Source organism: Vulpes vulpes, chromosome 11 (assembly GCF_048418805.1).
Source record: "Vulpes vulpes isolate BD-2025 chromosome 11, VulVul3, whole genome shotgun sequence".
NCBI classification, from domain to species: Eukaryota; Metazoa; Chordata; class Mammalia; order Carnivora; family Canidae; genus Vulpes; species Vulpes vulpes.
The window spans coordinates 33,698,170-33,715,388 of record NC_132790.1 but is presented as its reverse complement, the minus strand read 5'-3'; the positions used below and the strand labels follow the sequence as shown (position 1 = coordinate 33,715,388).

At 39.9% G+C, this 17,219-nt stretch overlaps 1 protein-coding gene across 5 annotated transcripts in view; it reads left to right on the top strand.

Annotated features, from left to right (window-relative positions):
- PRCP (prolylcarboxypeptidase) overlaps positions 1-17,219 on the top strand; it is a 138,652-nt gene that overhangs the window by 70,862 nt on the left and 50,571 nt on the right. The window lies entirely within an intron of this gene.

Below are 17,219 nucleotides of genomic sequence, written 5' to 3'. Positions count from 1 at the left end.
GGCTCTGTTTTGCTTTTGCTTTTACATCTGAGCAAGCTTTTATATACCAGTCACGATACATCAGTGAGAAGCCTTTAAAAATTGATGAATCAACTATTTAGAAGATAGAATGTAGTTATATTCAGCATTTTGTTTTTTAAATTCTATTTTCTGGTGGTTGTTAGTGCTGTCATTAAAGTCAGAAGTGTCAGCGTGCTAAGAAGCAGGTGCGCGAGAACTTTTCTGTTTGGCTTCCAAAAGAGAAGCTGACTAATTCATGCAGGCAGCATATTTGACATTAATAAATGGCCGAGCCATTCCTATTTCCAAGGGGTTGGCTTCTTTCAAGCAGTTCTTACACTGAGACCTTTCTTCAGAAGAGCTTTTCTAGGATAACAAATAGGGTTGGATCAAAACCTTTCAGGGACAGAGAGAGACTAACAGTTTCTACTCTGTTGAAAGATTTCTTCCCCCTTGTTTCTTTTTATTTTCTCTCAGTAATTTTTTTTTTCTTCACCTTGCCTTGGGAACATTCTCTGCTTTTCAAAAACTGTACCTTGAGCTCAATCATTTCGAAAGCATTTATTTATTTATTTTTAAGTACAGATATAGAGTTCATTCTTGGGTGGGAAACTGAAGTATTTCCCTTACTTTCCCAGCATCTGGGAGATACAGAAAAAAATCTTTGTCTGGTTTCGGAAGCCTTCAGTTCTCATTGTAATGAATTGTCCATCAAAGCATTTGGTCACTATTTTCGTTTCAGCATCAGAAAAAAGTCTGCTGGAGTGCGAATTTAAGGGTCAAAACAATACTGGTTTTTATTCTCTATCAGCTAAGAAGTTACATAATGCAGGATTTATGGGCTTAATAGAGGAGATGCTTACTATTTATTTTCAGTACTATTGATTTTGTGATATTTTCCTTGAAACCTTATACTTGTTTAAAATCTTTAAAATACTTTGCCATTTGATTTAATATTGGTTGTTTGGATGAGTTACATTTTTGTGAGGAAACATACTGCTAAAAATTGCTATATTTTTATGCAAGTATAATTTGGTCTAATGTACATGTTTTTCAATGTATGTTTCATTACAGACAGCAACCTTAAGTTAGCCTAATTATAATATGCTAGAATTTAGTTTTAAATTGAAAAAGAATTGCAACATGAGATAAGCCTTATTATTTTAAAGCATTTCTAATTAATAGATGATGCTTTTGAAAGACAAGGAAAGAGAGACATAAAGAATTGGGGTGTTTTTATTCTGATCTTTGTTACTTTAACTGCCTGGAGTCAACGGATAGAACTAAGGAAATAGGAACCTTTCTTAAGGAATCGCTGGATCAGATTACCCAGAGGAATCAATGTCTAGTCTAGTATATTAGAAGGTAAGGGCACCTCAGATATCATCCAGTCCAAACTCATCTTTCGTAGGTTTTGGCATTGTGGCACAGAGAGACAGGACTTGCTACAACTCTCATTTTTGGTAGAAACAGGCTTTGAATCCAGGTTTTGTTTTGTTTTGCTGTTGTCTTTTAATTTGACAGAGTGAAATCTCTATTTGGATAAGTAACAAAACCTTACCAAACTAACTTAAATGAAAGAGGGAATTTATTGAAACTATGCAAGACTAGCTCCAGGATTTGAATAAAACTAGGAATCATGAAGGAGTGAAACCAGGGTCTAGAAAGTCATGAAAAGTCAAGACTGCTACTTTTTGTTTCATTTCACTTTCAACAGAGGTCACCATCCTGAGGGTGAGATTTGTTCCTCAGATTTTTATAATTTGGCCAGCAGTATAAAATGTATATGAGCATCAGAGTTACCTGGAGGGCTTGTTAAAACACTGATGCTGGGCAGCCCCGGTGGCGCAGCGGTTTAGCGCCGCCTGCAGCCTGGGGTGTGATCCTGGAGGCCCGGGATCAAGTCCCATGTCAGGCTCCCTGCATGGAGCCTGCTTCTCTCTCTGCCTGTGTCTCTGCCTCTCTTTCGCTCCCTCTGAATAAATAAATAAATAAATCTTAAAAACAACAACAACAACAAAACACTGATTGCTGAGCATCACCTCAGAGTTTGTAATATGTCATGGGGATGGATCCTGGGAAGTTGCCTTTCTCGCAAGTTTCTAGGTGATACTGGGCAATCATACTTTGAGAACCACCAGTTGAAAGAACTCTGAATTTGAATATCTTGAGACAGGACATGCCCTGTCAATTTACCTCACTCATGTTACCCTGCCAGATTCCATCTGAGTGTGGGATCCCTGCCTAAAGCTTCTCCTTCCCATGGTTGTTGCTTCATTCTTTCTCTGCAGACCTTCTCTGCTGGCACAAGGCCGATGACTTCCCAGCATGGTGTATCAGGCCCCTGTAAGTGTACTACCTCACAAGCTCATAACTCTCAGGTGTTTAGGAGAAATGAGGTCATAAAACCATGGCTTCAAAGATCCACTATTTAGGATGGAAAGGGAGAAGTTAAGGCGACTGCAGTAGGATAGCAGACCACAGGGGTAGTGACATAAGATGAATCTGCATACTTGAGCAGGGAGAAAGTTCATTCAAGTAGACCATGATTAGGAGTCATTATAAGGAATGAGAAATCAAGGATAGTCCTAGGTCGGGAGTGACACGAACAGATTTCATTTAAAAAGGTCATGCTGGCTATAGAGTGGAATATGCATTGTAGGGAGCAAGCATGTGATGTAGAGACCACATCGTTTTTCCATTTTTCCAAGTTAGAGAAGAAGGTGGCTTTGACTAGGCTGGTAGAAGTGACAATGAGAAGTAGATGAATTTGAGAGAGATTTAGTAAAAAATGTTACTGGAATTTGGTGATGTGGTGTTCTATGAGATACGAGTTGGGCAGGTGTCAAGGATGATTTCTGGTTTATGCACTTGGATAGATGTGCTGTACACTGGCAGGGAACATCAGAGGGTAGAAGGTGACCAGGTTTGGTAGGAAGACTCTGGGTTCAGTTCAGTTTTGTCAGGCTGAGTGTTAAAAATTTGATATAACTACGTAGAGCTAGCTGTCAAGTAGGGCTGTTGGATGTAAAGATCTGGAATCCAGTCTGGGCTGGAAAAACATGGTGAATAGATGGTAACCAAAGGATGTTAATTCAAGGAACTAATGTTTAGGAAACTTCAGAAGCCATTAACTATATTGTACCTACCATACATTAAGCCCTAAACATCTTAATCCTCCTAAAGCTGTAGTATATATAGCTCCACTTAGCCAACCTACCACTTGTGCTGTGGTATAACCATGGCTTAAATTGAGATCTACCTCTCTGCACTCATTTACCATTCTTACTTGCCACCTATTACTTTCCTTATGCCCCACCATTCAGTCACTCTAAATTTCCTCTGAAATTCATTTCCTAGCATTACCCTCCAATATGTTTTCAATGACAAGGTTGTGTGCATCTTTCAAAGCCCAGGTCAGCTTGATTACTTCCACTGTAAAGTCTTCCTCAGTTTTCCTAAAGGCAATCAATGGTTTCCTAATTTATGCTTTCAAAGAACAAGGTTCATACTTAGTATGTTAGCTACATTGTAAACTCCACCAAGGTAAGGATTGTCTGTTTTATTCATCTCTGTATCTCTAGTACCTTAAATGGTCCCCGACTACCTCTAACTTAGTACACATATCCCAAATTGTGGCATTTTGCTTAATGTTCTCACTGTCTTTTTAGGAAGACCAAGTTCTCTGAGAGCAGGAGCTATGCCTTACTCTTTCTAGTAATCAGCATCTAGGATGGGGTCTGGCAGCCAGGTCTCAGTAGGCCCTCTGTAAATTTATATGAGTAGATACATTTCAGGGTGGAAAGACCAAGCTTTCTATCTGTCTCCATAGCCAAGCACCTTTTTATAGCTCTGATGTGCTCATGTGACCTCCTGCCCTAGGCCTCCCTAGATTTTGGAAAGGGAATGTATTAGTACTCAATACTCTAGAACTTGAACTTCCTAATTTACCTTCTCTTCAACGGAGTGTGCTCCTGGCTTCCTGTCCCACTCTGTCAGCTGGGCACTCTTTGTCAAGGAGGCTGAATGTAACTCTGTCTTGAGGTTGGCTGGGAACTAGACCACTAGAAAGAGAGACATGCAAGTGGATGGATTTCTCTGAAGCCATTTTTCAAATGCAAAGAAGGGGCTGGTTCCAATAGATTTTGTTATCTAATAATGGAGGTAGGAGTTTGGAAGCTTCCAGTAGCAGAGTGCAAACTCAATCGTGGGTCACTTAGTTCTGTCCATGTTAAACACTTAGTATGTTTAACATGGCTGACACCTTTGATAAGAAGCTCAGGCCTGGAGTGTGGAAGTTACTTGCCCAAGGTTTTTGTTTGTTTGTTTTCTGTGTAAAAATGTTTATTTGTACTAATGTTTAGAATACAGGAACTAAAGAAAGAAAGATACCTCAACTCCAAAGTGACAGTGAATTAGGGCCTGCTCACACCCACGGAGAAGGCCACTCCAGGGGGTCCTGGCATGGACTATATCCCCCCACTACTTCATGTCAGTGTCACCAGGCAAAAAACTGAGGAATCCGGGTGTGAAGATCTTAGCAGCTGCTAGCGAGCGTGCAAGGAAAAAAGGGATGTCTATGTGGCTTCCCTATGACCCAGGAGCCAGTCCTTATGATAAACTTACATATAGCTAACATGTTTATTTATTATTTAAAAATTTTTGTCACATCTGGTTCTAAAGGTGTTTTAAAGATATACATTAAACAGCATAAGTGGGACAAAAGAGATTTAAAAGGGATAGAGATGTAAAATGGATCTAGGAATGCAAATTATAAAGCAGCATTTATCAAATAGGCTCCATAGAATGCTAATAAGGCCAGATGTTAGTAGATATTTCATCAAAAAGGTATACATGATGAAAATATTTGAACATGGGGGATCCCTGGTGGCTCAGCAGTTTAGCGCCTGCCTTTGGCCCAGGGCGCAATCCTGGAGACCTGGGATCGAGTCCCACGTCGGGCTCCTGGCATGGAGCCTGCTTCTTCCTCCTATGTCTCTGCCCCCTCCTCCCCTCTATCATAAATAAATAAATAAATCTTTAAAAAAAAAAAACTAAAAAAAAAAAAATATTTGAACATGGTTGAGATAAATTTAAGCAGGTTATCTTTACCACAGAATCTCTCAAATTTTGATATGCCATGTGCATTGTGAAGAATGATAACATTTCAGGAACTAGTGCTTTGCCAAATACATTGACAAATACTGCCATGGAATTCTAAATATTTTTTGAAGATGTGCCAAGAAAATTTGGCCAAGTTTTCTAGCAGCCGTCTGCAAAGAAGATAAAGTCATTTAAAGAGTTCACACCATGCCTAAGATAAACCATACTAATAACCTTGAGAAGCCTACGCAGGAATTTCTTGATGGAAGGGAAAAAATGTGATGAGTTTTTCATCTTCTTTATATATATATTACTAAGTTTCATTGTATTCATCCTTTAGTATAAAGAAAATCTTAACACCATAGTATAACAATCATTCTATAATGAGCTAATGAAATACACTACTGGTATGTACATATTTTTTGCTGATCTGGGTTAATCTAGAAGTAGATTTTATAATGTTTGGAGGAACACACTCAGCCAAAATTTTGGCCAGTTTCTAATGCCTTAGTAGACAGTTGAAGAGGGAGAAGGAATGATTTTTTATAACACAAATGAAGTAGTTTGAAAAAACAAGCCCAGATACCTGAATATACTGTTAACTTACTATGGGACCAATGATAGCTCACCAGCCATGTGGAGGCAGAGCTGAGAGAAGGAATCAGGTGCCTCTCCCTCTGTATGTTTGGGAGATGATTTTAACTGTTTTTCTTTATTTTTGTAGGGCGTAAAATCTAGAGATAGTCAAAGAAAGATTTCCTGAAAACCATCAAGTCAGTAACTCCAAGATAATTAAACTCTGAATGAAATTTTTTGCTCAGGTGATATATAAAGTGCCATGACACTGAGGGTGTACAATAAGTGCCCTTGAATAAATGCAATACATTCAAGTAGCTAGATGATTTGATGAATAAAAGGGTTCCTTCTCTTATCTACAAAGGCTATTAGATTATTCCTGTTTCAGAAAGACCCCTGGACACAGGGCACCTGGGTGGCTCAGTTCGTTAAGTGCCTTAACTCTTGATTTCGGCTCAGGTCATGATCTCAAGGTTGTGAGATTGAGCCCCGTGTCTAGCTCCAGGCTCAGTAGAGAGTCTCCTTGAGATTTTCATCCTCTGTCCTTGCCCCGCACGTACACACATGCTCTCTCTCTCAAATAATAAATCTTTTTTTTTAAAGATTTAATTATGTATTCATGAGAGACACAGAAAGGCAGAGACACAGGCAGAGGGAGAAGCAGGCTTCCTGCGGGGAGCCCGATGCAGGAACCCAATCCCAGGATCCTGGGCTCACGACCTGAGCCAAAGGCAGATGCTCAACCGCTGAGCCACCCAGGTGTCCCATAATAAATCAATATTATTTTTTTTAATAAATAAATCTTAAGGAAAAGAAGAACTATCCCTTGCAGTTGACAGAAGGCATTTTATGTTACCATGATGTCAGTTCATTTGGTCAGCCTGCGTACCTTCAGAATGGAAGGTACAATATAAATCAGTAAAATAAACCAGAATCTGCTTTATCTTTAAGGAACTTATGGTCAGAGTTCCACCATCCTTTTGTCTCTTTTTCTGATGCTACAAAACCCTCACCTGTAGGAATTGTCTTTAGTTCTAAGCAAGTGGTTTTCAACTGGTGTTAGTTTTGCCTCCCAGGGGACATTTGGCAATGTCTGGGGGTGTTATTGGTTGTCACAACTTGAGGCAAGCTAGTATCTACTGAGTAGACATCCTACAATGCAGAGGACAACCTCCCACAGAAGTTATCTGGCTCAAAATGGCAATAATGTTGATGTTGAGAAACTCTTGTCTAACCTAAATCTTTTCTATCATAATTGAAGGTCCTTTCTTCAAAACATTAATTCAGTTCACCCATTAGTCTTACACTGCATTTGTTTTGTAGCTGTGCAGATTCTGCCCACCATGTTTGACTTCACTGTAAGTTTAAGATATTGACAAGGAAAAGCTTCTTCAGTGGTGATAGTTTCTTAGCGACTTCTATTGCATTCTTAATTTAGTCTTTTTTTTCATGTATTTAATTTCCTAAGTTTCAGATTTAATATCTGTTACTTCCTAATATGTTGGGTACCAGAACGTAAGAATTTGCCTGATTGCTTGTGGTGGGTATTATTGAAGTTCTGGTTAAATTACAATTTAAAGGTTTTTAAAAATGCTTTGACCATATGTGTGTTTACATTTAGTAACAAATCATTTAAAAATCATTCACAAGTTTTGGTTTATTTTTTTTTTCATTTGTTTTACTGACTGTAATTCAGAATAAAAGCTTTTTGTTCTTGTATTTAACCCTTTTTTATAAGCAGCTGAAGACACCATATTTAATGTTATACCTCAGTGATAGGAAAATAGCTGCATTGGTCTTGCATAAGACATTAATTCTCATGCTTTGTGTAAGGATAATTAGTACAATCCCTTTCTATTATGTTTGAGTTAAATTTGCTCTAAGGGGAAAACTATAATTCTTAAGCATCCTCATTATTTAATTTGAAGATTCTTTAACAGATCACAGCAAAGTTCATCATAAAACTGTTATGGTGTCTTCAAAGACTTTATAAAATCTGAGACACTGAGAGGGAATTGGTCCGTTGTATTCTGTGTTTCCATTAATTGCCAAAAGGAATGGGGTTAAGATTATATTTGTTTCCATTTTACTTCCTATGGATCTGCATCCCCATGTTTAACTGACACACTTGGGGCTCAGTTGTGTGCTGTAATGTCTTATTAAAGAAGATATTAAAACTAAAAAAAAAAATGGTTTGGATTCTTACACTAAACAATAGCACAATGTTTAGTACAGACACATTCCTCTCTAAAATTTAATAATCTTTATTTTAGAGACTGATTCTTACTAAGTTACTCCTTGAATTTACCTTTCCTGGGCCAAATAACTTATTTATTTGGATAGTTTGTTCATCTATTCATTGAAACATTTATTGACTGGCAACTCTATGCAGTATAGTGTTAGGTACGCAGTAAGAATTCAAAGGCAAAGCCCAGTTGTTGTCAGGAGGCTAGGTGTTAATGGGGAGAGGTGGTCACAATGTCAGATGATGAGGCTAAGAATTTGTGTTGCATTCAGGGTGCTGTGGGAGCTTGAAAGCAGATGTGATGAATTAACCCTGCAGGTTTGAGGAAGGCTTTAAAGGAAAAGTAATTTGGACTGAGACTTGAGGGATGAGAGTTTGTAGGGTGGAGGGAGCTTTGTACACATTTTGTACCCATCTTAGGCACCAATCATGTTACTGTGGGGGAAAAATACAGTTTCTGTCTTCATGGGGTTCATAAAAAGAAAACCAAGGGAAACCTCCCCTGTAATGCTGGTGTCATACTTTATAGATCTCAGAACTCTGCCACCTGCCTTTTCTCATTTGAGCCTCTCAACATCCCTGGGCCTCTGGGAGGCAAGGCAGGTATTACCTCCATCTTATAAAGGAGGATTATAAGCCAAGAGAAATTATGTGACTTTCTTCTACCTTCAACCATGGCCACAGATCTGGGAAGCAACAGTTGTCTGATCCCAGATCTTGTGTTTTTCTATTCTTCCTTGGTTCCAAATGCAATTTCCTGTGCAGAGAGGCAAGCACACTTTTTTCTACCTCCTCCTTGTCCTGCTGTCTTCATCTCTGTCTTAACTTTTGTTTTCTGCTGGCCTCAATGCTGAAGTTTTCTGGTCTTCCCAGTTCCACTGCCAAGGGAAGGGAGGAGTGAGAATTGCTGTCCTGTCTATTTGAAAAATCATCTCTTCCTCTATTTCCCAAATTTTTTGAGGAATAAGGAAAACTGAGATGTGGAATAGAAAATCCCTTTTGTTTGTCTTGGTGTTTGATAATGTATGCAACCTCTCTGGGTGGTTTAAGCGGTTTAGGTATTTTCTATAAAAGGGAGCTTTTAATGACAAAACTAATGTGATTATCTGAGTGAGTGTGAGAGGCGTATTCAAGGCTTAAAGAAAATCTGTTAGAATAGCTGAATGTATCTGCTTAATCCTTTCTCTAATGTGGCTGAACAATGCTCTGGGAAGCCATTGGCCCGTTCTTTCTTCTAGTAAATGCCTGTCTCCAGAGGTAGGGACTGTTTGCCACTTTTGATACCCTTACGCTTCACCTTCTCAGCTGCACAAAAGCACAGGAAAAGTCTAGAGGAACCCAAAGGACTGGCAGAAAGCAAGTGTTTCCTCTGAATGCAGAGGGCAAAACTGTACAGCACATGCCTGCTTTCTCCGCAGCGTGCGGAAAAGCCGAGGCTGTGGTCACCAGCGGGAACGGCATCTCTGAGAAGGGCCCAGGTCTCAGCATTTGCTTTTGTTGAGTGCTGGATGAGGGATGGCTTGGGGAAGCTTAAACTCTTAGACCTGTGTTAAAGAGTGGCTTAACTACTCCTTTTTTGGGACACGGGCGGGGGTCGGGGGGAAGATGGGTTGGGGCAGAGATGGGGATAGGGAAGGGAAGCATAAGAGGGGAGAAAACTGATACAGGTTTGGATTCTGCAAGTCCCTCTGTTGACTTTGGGCCAAAATTAGATCCCTCTGAGAGAAAAACCAAGAACCATATGATCCTCTCATTGGATGCAGAGAAAGCATTTGACAAAATACAGCATCCATTCCTGATCAAAACACTTCAGAGTGTTGGGATAGAGGGAACTTTCCTCGACATCTTAAAAGCCATTTACGAAAAGCCCACAGCAAATATCATTCTCAATGGGGAAGCACTGGGAGCCTTTCCCCTAAGATCAGGAACAAGACAGGGATGTCCACTCTCACCACTGCTGTTCAACATAGTTCTGGAAGTCCTCGCCTCAGCAATCAGACAACAAAAAGACATTAAAGGCATTCAAATTGGCAAAGAAGAAGTCAAACTCTCCCTCTTCGCCGATGACATGATACTCTACATAGAAAACCCAAAAGCCTCCACCCCAAGATTGCTAGAACTCATACAGCAATTTGGTAGCGTGGCAGGATACAAAATCAATGCCCAGAAATCAATGGCATTTCTATACACTAACAATGAGACTGAAGAAAGAGAAATTAAGGAGTCAATCCCATTTACAATTGCACCCAAAAGCATAAGATACCTAGGAATAAACCTTACCAAGGAGGTGAAGGATCTATACCCTAAAAACTATAGAACACTTCTGAAAGAAATTGAGGAAGACACAAAGAGATGGAAAAATATTCCATGCTCATGGATTGGCAGAATTAATATTGTGAAAATGTCAATGTTACCCAGGGCAATTTACACGTTTAATGCAATCCCTATCAAAATACCATGGACTTTCTTCAGAGAGTTAGAACAAATTATTTTAAGATTTGTGTGGAATCAGAAAAGACCCCGAATAGCCAGGGGAATTTTAAAAAAGAAAACCATAGCTGGGGGCATCACAATGCCAGATTTCAGGTTGTACTACAAAGCTGTGGTCATCAAGACAGTGTGGTACTGGCACAAAAATAGACACATAGATCAATGGAACAGAATAGAGAACCCAGAAGTGGACCCTGAAATGTATGGTCATCTAATATTCGATAAAGGAGGAAAGACTATCCATTGGAAGAAAGACAGTCTCTTCAATAAATGGTGTTGGGAAAATTGGACATCCACATGCAGAAGAATGAAACTGGACCACTCTCTTTCACCATACACAAAGATAAACTCAAAATGGATGAGAGATCTAAATGTGAGACAAGAGTCCATCAAAATCCTAGAGGAGAACACAGGCAACACCCTTTTTGAACTCGGCCACAGTAACTTCTTGCAAGATACATCCACAAAGGCAAAAGAAACAAAAGCAAAAATGAACTATTGGGACTTCATCAAGATAAGAAGCTTTTGCACAGCAAAGGATACAGTCAAAAAAACTAAAAGACAACCTACAGAATGGGAGAGGATATTTGCAAACGACATATCAGATAAAGGGCTAGTTTCCAAAATCTATAAAGAACTTATTAAACTCAACACCAAAGAAACAAACAATCCAATCATGAAATGGGCAAAAGACATGAAGAGAAATCTCACAGAGGAAGACATGGACATGGCCAACATGCACATGAGAAAGTGCTCTGCTTCACTTGCCATCAGGGAAATACAAATCAAAACCACAATGAGATACCACCTCACACCAGTGAGAATGGGGAAAATTAACAAGGCAGGAAACAACAAATGTTGGAGAGGATGCGGAGAAAAGGGAACCCTCTTACACTGTTGGTGGGAATGTGAACTGGTGCAGCCACTCTGGAAAACTGTGTGGAGGTTCCTCAAAGAGTTAAAAATAGACCTGCCCTACGACCCAGCAATTGCACTGTTGGGGATTTACCCCAAAGATTCAGATGCAACGAAACGTCGGGACACCTGCACCCCGATGTTTCTATCAGCAATGGCCACAATAGCCAAACTGTGGAAGGAGCCTCGGTGTCCATCGAAAGATGAATGGATAAAGAAGATGTGGTTTATGTATACAATGGAATATTACTCAGCGATTAGAAACGACAAATACCCACCATTTGCTTCAACGTGGATGGAACTGGAGGGTATTATGCTGAGTGAAATAAGTCAATCGGAGAAGGACAAGCAGTGTATGTTCTCATTCATTTGGGGAATATAAATAATAGTGAAAGGGAATATAAAGGAAGGGAGAAGAAATGTTGGGAAATATCAGGAAGGGAGACAGAACATAAAGACTCCTAACTCGGGGAAACGAACTAGGGGTGGTGGAAGGGGGGAGGAGGGCGGGTGTTGGAGGGGAATGGGTGACGGGCACTGAGGTGGACACTTGACGGGATGAGCACTGGGTGTTTTTCTGTATGTTGGTAAATTGAACACCAATAAAAATTAATTAAAAAAAAAAAAAAAGAGTCTGTTTCTCTAATTTGTGAACTTGAGATAATAATGCCTGCCACTTAAGAGTCACTGTGAGAACCATACTGAAAATGTGAACATAAATATCAAAGGGTCACAGCCAATCTAGAACATTGTCAAATAATAGTGTACACTTTTATATTTATTTTGCTTTATTTAAAGTATTATTTTTCATTGTTCTTTTAAGAATTCTCTTTTAAATGTGTAATTCATTTTAACTCAACAAAACATTTGTTGGCTGCTTATTATATGCTGGGTATTATGCCTGATTCTGAGGATACATATATGAATAAGTCTCTAACCTTTAAGGAAGGCACAGTCTTGTAGGGGAGGCAGGCATATAAAATTCAGCTTGATAAATGTGCATCAGAATTGATTGATTCTAACCTGGGGTCAATAATAATAGCTAACTCTTATACAGTGTTTTTTATTAGCCAGGAGCTTAGCCAAATGCTCAAATTACTTAATTCAATCTGAATAGCACTTTGAGGTAGGAATTGTTATGCCCATTTCACAGATGAGGAAGCTGAGGCTTGGTCAGATCAGCTAAGTCACTTTTCCGCAGTGATAAGTGGTGGGCCCAATTAGAGTCCCAGATCTATCTGACTTTATAGTCTAAAGTTGTACTCGATGTGCGGGGCTACTCTTCAAATCAAATCCCAGAGGAGTTTACCATAGCTGGGTTTCAAAACAGATTTAGAAGTTTTCCAGTTATGTAGAGGAGAAAGGGCATTCCAAGCAAATGGAATAGCATAGGTAACAGTACATCGGCTAAAAGCTTCTTTGCAGAGAGGAACTAGAAGCAGTTTGTGGTTAGTAGTGGAGTGGAGCAGGTTGGAGGAGTACATAGCAACCAAATTATGATCTCTCTGTATCTTCATGAAAAAAGTAGGTAAATTATTTATTTTAGTTAATTTCTTGATTTATATTCTGTTTGTCAGAAGGGTTTTGTAGCAAAGTGGGAACTATTGCCAGACTTATGGTACAGAAGTACAAAATATACTTCAAATTTTAGAATGAGAATATTTTCAGAATAGAAAGCATATAAGAAATCATGAACTCATTCTGTACAAGAAGAAATCAAGGCTAAATGTATACAAAGGTCTTCATCAAGGTTATAAAGCAGTTTAATCAGCTGATCCAGGAATATCTGTGGTTTCTAGAAATCATAAACATGAAGTGAAAGTAAACATTTAATGAGAGCTACAGGACTATCTTCTGGTGCAATTTATAGAGGTTGGTAAATTGAAAAGAGGGAGAGATGTGCAGTAGATAATTCCAGGGAATGTATAAAGTCCTTAGCTGATGCTATAGTTTCCCCACTGGGAAGCAACACCATCTTTGCAGAATGGTGTTGGATATGTGAGTATTTGGCCGAACTGAAGCTGGGAATCGGATTTGCTTGGAAGATAGATACCTTCCTATGTCTATTTATTAATTTTCTTTCCTACTTTAAATGGGGGCATGGTAGAGATGTGATCTGGTTCTTGTTCTTACTGGGCTCATAATCTGAAAGACAGGATAGACAATAAAACAGGTCATTGCAGCCAACTGGAGTTAGTCATATAATAAGGTATAGGATGGTAATGGCAGTCCCAAAGGGGCACAAGTTACTGGACAGATGTTACAAAAGGATGAGGAAAAGCTTTCTGGGTGGAAGAAGTCTCATTTAAGATAAGACCTGAAAGATGAGGAAGAGTGTGGTGAAGGGGAGGGCAGAGAGTTCTCTAGATAAAGGGAACAAGTGCTTCGAGGAGAGAGACTATTGCATTGGGGAACATTAGCTTCAATGTGCTATTCCCATTTGCTATTGCTGAAGTCTAGTATGTGAGGTGGGAGTGATATGAGGTTCTTTTTCTCTGATTTTCCTTTCCCCAATAATCAAGATTACATAAACAGGTAGTTTACTGGAATGTGTCACAAGTCTGATAAAAAAAGATTGAAATACATTTAAAATACTCTGTGGGAGTGCCACAGAAAGCAGGTGCTGATGTGCTGGGGCATACTAAAAGATTGCACAAAACAAAACCTCCAGTATTCCCCCTCCCCGTGTCACTACACTGACCTGAGAACTAGTCTCCCCAAAGGGGCTACTTCTTACCTCTAAGATGGAAAACAAAAGGCATGAAATCAATGCCTGAATGTAAACTAGACAAATAAATGCCAGGGCAGCAGGAGGGGAGAGCAATAAAGTGAGCAGGCCTGAGTGATGGTGGTAACCTGCTGAATTCCCAGGTCACAGAGTAATTTACTGACTGGTCCTAGGCCACTAGATAATTATCCAGACAGCCCCAATTCTGGTGCAAAAACTCCTGCTGCTCAAGTTATTAATACCAGCAGCAAACAGCAGGTGTTGGTGAGAGCAGAGAGGAGCAAACTGAGCACCCAGGCTGCTGAGTGAACACAGAGTCACCTGTCAGGGCCCTCTGAGCTGGACCTCCCCAGAAATGCTGGCCAGCTCCAGCATTTAGCGCTTGGTGCAGTTGTTGCCTGGTCCCCAGGGAGAAGCTCCCCAAGGATGGATGAGGGCTTGGGCAAAGGAAGAAGACAACCAAGTCCTCACATTTGACCAGCTTGTGCCAAAGAAAATTCTACTCTGTTTCCCCTTGGAGCTGACCGAAAGTGATTTTTGAGGCCTCCTCTGAGTAACTTAAATTAATATCCATGAAGTAATGTCAAATACTCCTCTTTGACATGGCGTGGGAATTAGACTTCACTGTGCTTAGATGGGGTCAGGGAAAATGATGGTGTCTGTCCTAGGGCTTAATCATTTGAGAGTTTGACCTCAGGTAATCCTGAAGGGATTTCAGGGGGGAGGTGGCGTGGGGGTAGGTCTCTCTTATACAATACTCCTCTTTAAAATATGCTAACACATGTAGTGCTCAGCACTTTGTAGACATTTTCAACCAATGTGAGTTGGTACTTCCTTCTTCCTCCTATAACATTATCTGGTGAATGGCCACCTGAATGATCTAGTTAGGACAGTGATTTTCATCAAGGGACAGTTTTGCTTCCCAGAGAGCATTGCCAATTTCTGGAGAGACATTTTTGGCTTTCATAACTGAATTCTACTGGTACTTAGTAGCTAGAGGCTAGAGATGTTGTTAAACATCCTACAATGCGCCAGACAGCTTCCCACAACAAAGGATTAACCAGTTCAAATAGCAGTAAGTGCCAAGGTTGAGAAAATATGCCTTAGGAGATTCTACACACTATGGCCAGGGTAATCCTTTTAAACACAAATTTTAAGTCACTTTCTTGCTTCAAAGGTCCCAAATGGAGGATCCCTGGGTGGTACAGCGGTTTGGCGCCTGCCTTTGGCCCAGGGCGCGGTCCTGGAGACCCGGGATCGAATCCCACGTCGGGCTCCCGGTGCATGGAGCCTGCTTCTTCCTCTGCCTGTGTCTCTGCCTCTCTCTCTCTCTCCCTGTGTGACTATCATAGATAAATAAAAATTAAAAAAAAAAGTCCCAAATGGTTTAGTCATTATAAATGCATTCCTAATTATTCGCTCAATATGTATACAGTTCTCTTCTGTGGCAGGCACTGTGTGAGATTGCAGAGATACATCTGCATAGACCCTGCCCTTGAATTGACAATTACAAAACACTGACTTTGTGTCAACTCCAATAGTCCAATAAACTGAGGATAGAGACAGAATGTAGGCAAAGTTAAGAACTTGGTTTTGGGAGGAGTGATACTGCTTTTGAGACATCTGGGCAAATTAGAGAAAAAGGATCAGAATTGCCATTCTAGATGGAGTAGAATGATCCACAATCAGAAGACTGAAGTTAGGTATTACTTCTTGTTTCAGTAAATAGAACTCCCACCTTCTCAGGACCCAAGCCAAAACTCAGGCTTTCTTCTTGACCCTTCCCTCTTCCTTAGGCTATTAAATCTTTTTCATGTATTTCATGAAGGAACTATGCCCCACTGCTTAAAGTATCCATTGTGTGTAATGAATTAACGTCTCTCCATTGCATCTAGAAATGGTCCTAGCCATATACCATCTTTAGAAGAATTTTTTTAAAAAGGTAATTCAAAATATTTTTTGTAAGATTTAATTTCATCAGGGAATTCTTATTAAGAAAAGCTGTCAAGTATCATGTCTGTATGGCTTATGTTTTAATTGAACTCTTAAATTCATGATGTTTAAATATTTTTCCCTTGGAGAGATGTCTATTCGGGGTTTGTATGATTGGTTTTGTTTTGTTTGGTCGATTGTTAATCAGATTGGGTTTTTTTGCTACTGATTTGTAAGAGTGTCTTATATATTTTAGATAATAACCCCTTATCAGATGTATGGCTTGTACCTATTTTCTCCCATTCTATTTTCTCCCAGGTTACTGTTTCATTTTGTTGATTATTTCTTTTGCTGTGCAAAGCTTTTTTTTGTTTGATATCCTATTGATTTTATTGCTTGTACTTTTGGTGCCATATCCAAAAAATCATTACCTAGGCCAGTCTCAAGAAACTTTTCCTTGTATTTTCTTCTAGTAGTTTACAGTTTCAGGTCTTGTGGCAATGAACTCCTTTAGCTTTTGCTTTTCTGGAAAACTCTATTCTCCTTCAATTCTGAAGGGCTACCTAGTTGTTGGTGTGCCAAGACCTGGCAGTGTCCCAAAGGGGAAGATCAAATTCAGCACCCAAATGAAAGCTAATTAGAAGCTGGACCCTCAGGCAGCTTCTAGGCAAGTATGTAACCCCTTCTGAGATTTTGCTCACTTCCTGTGTGCTTGGCCCAAGTGTATAGCCACAGGGGTGTACTCTTGCACTCATTGAGAACTGTGACTTTGTTTGCTACAGTCCTGTGAGACTTGTGAATTCAAGCCCTGTTGGCTATCAAAGGCAGATGATATGGGAACCCATATGTTGAGTGGTGACTGCAAAAACTGGGCACAGACATGTATATACCCCACCCTCTTCCAGGTTGGTACTTGTAACTTGGAACAGGCTAGAGGGAGAAAGTGGGGAAGGTGTCCACTGTGGTAAACTAGAAGACTGACCCTTAGGTGACAGCTTTCAAAAGTATACAGATGGACTCCTTTCAGGGAAAGACTGAAAAATGGGCATTTTTGCTTGCTCCTTCTACACTGATCCCTGAGGATATAGCTGTAGTGAGTAATTGTACACCCATTAAGAACTACTTCTTTGTTTACTATAGTTCTCTGGGACTTGTGGAATGCCATCCCTGTTGGCTTTCAGGGCTAAGTGTTTTGGGGTCCCATCACTAAGGAGTCTTAAAAGTTAGAGC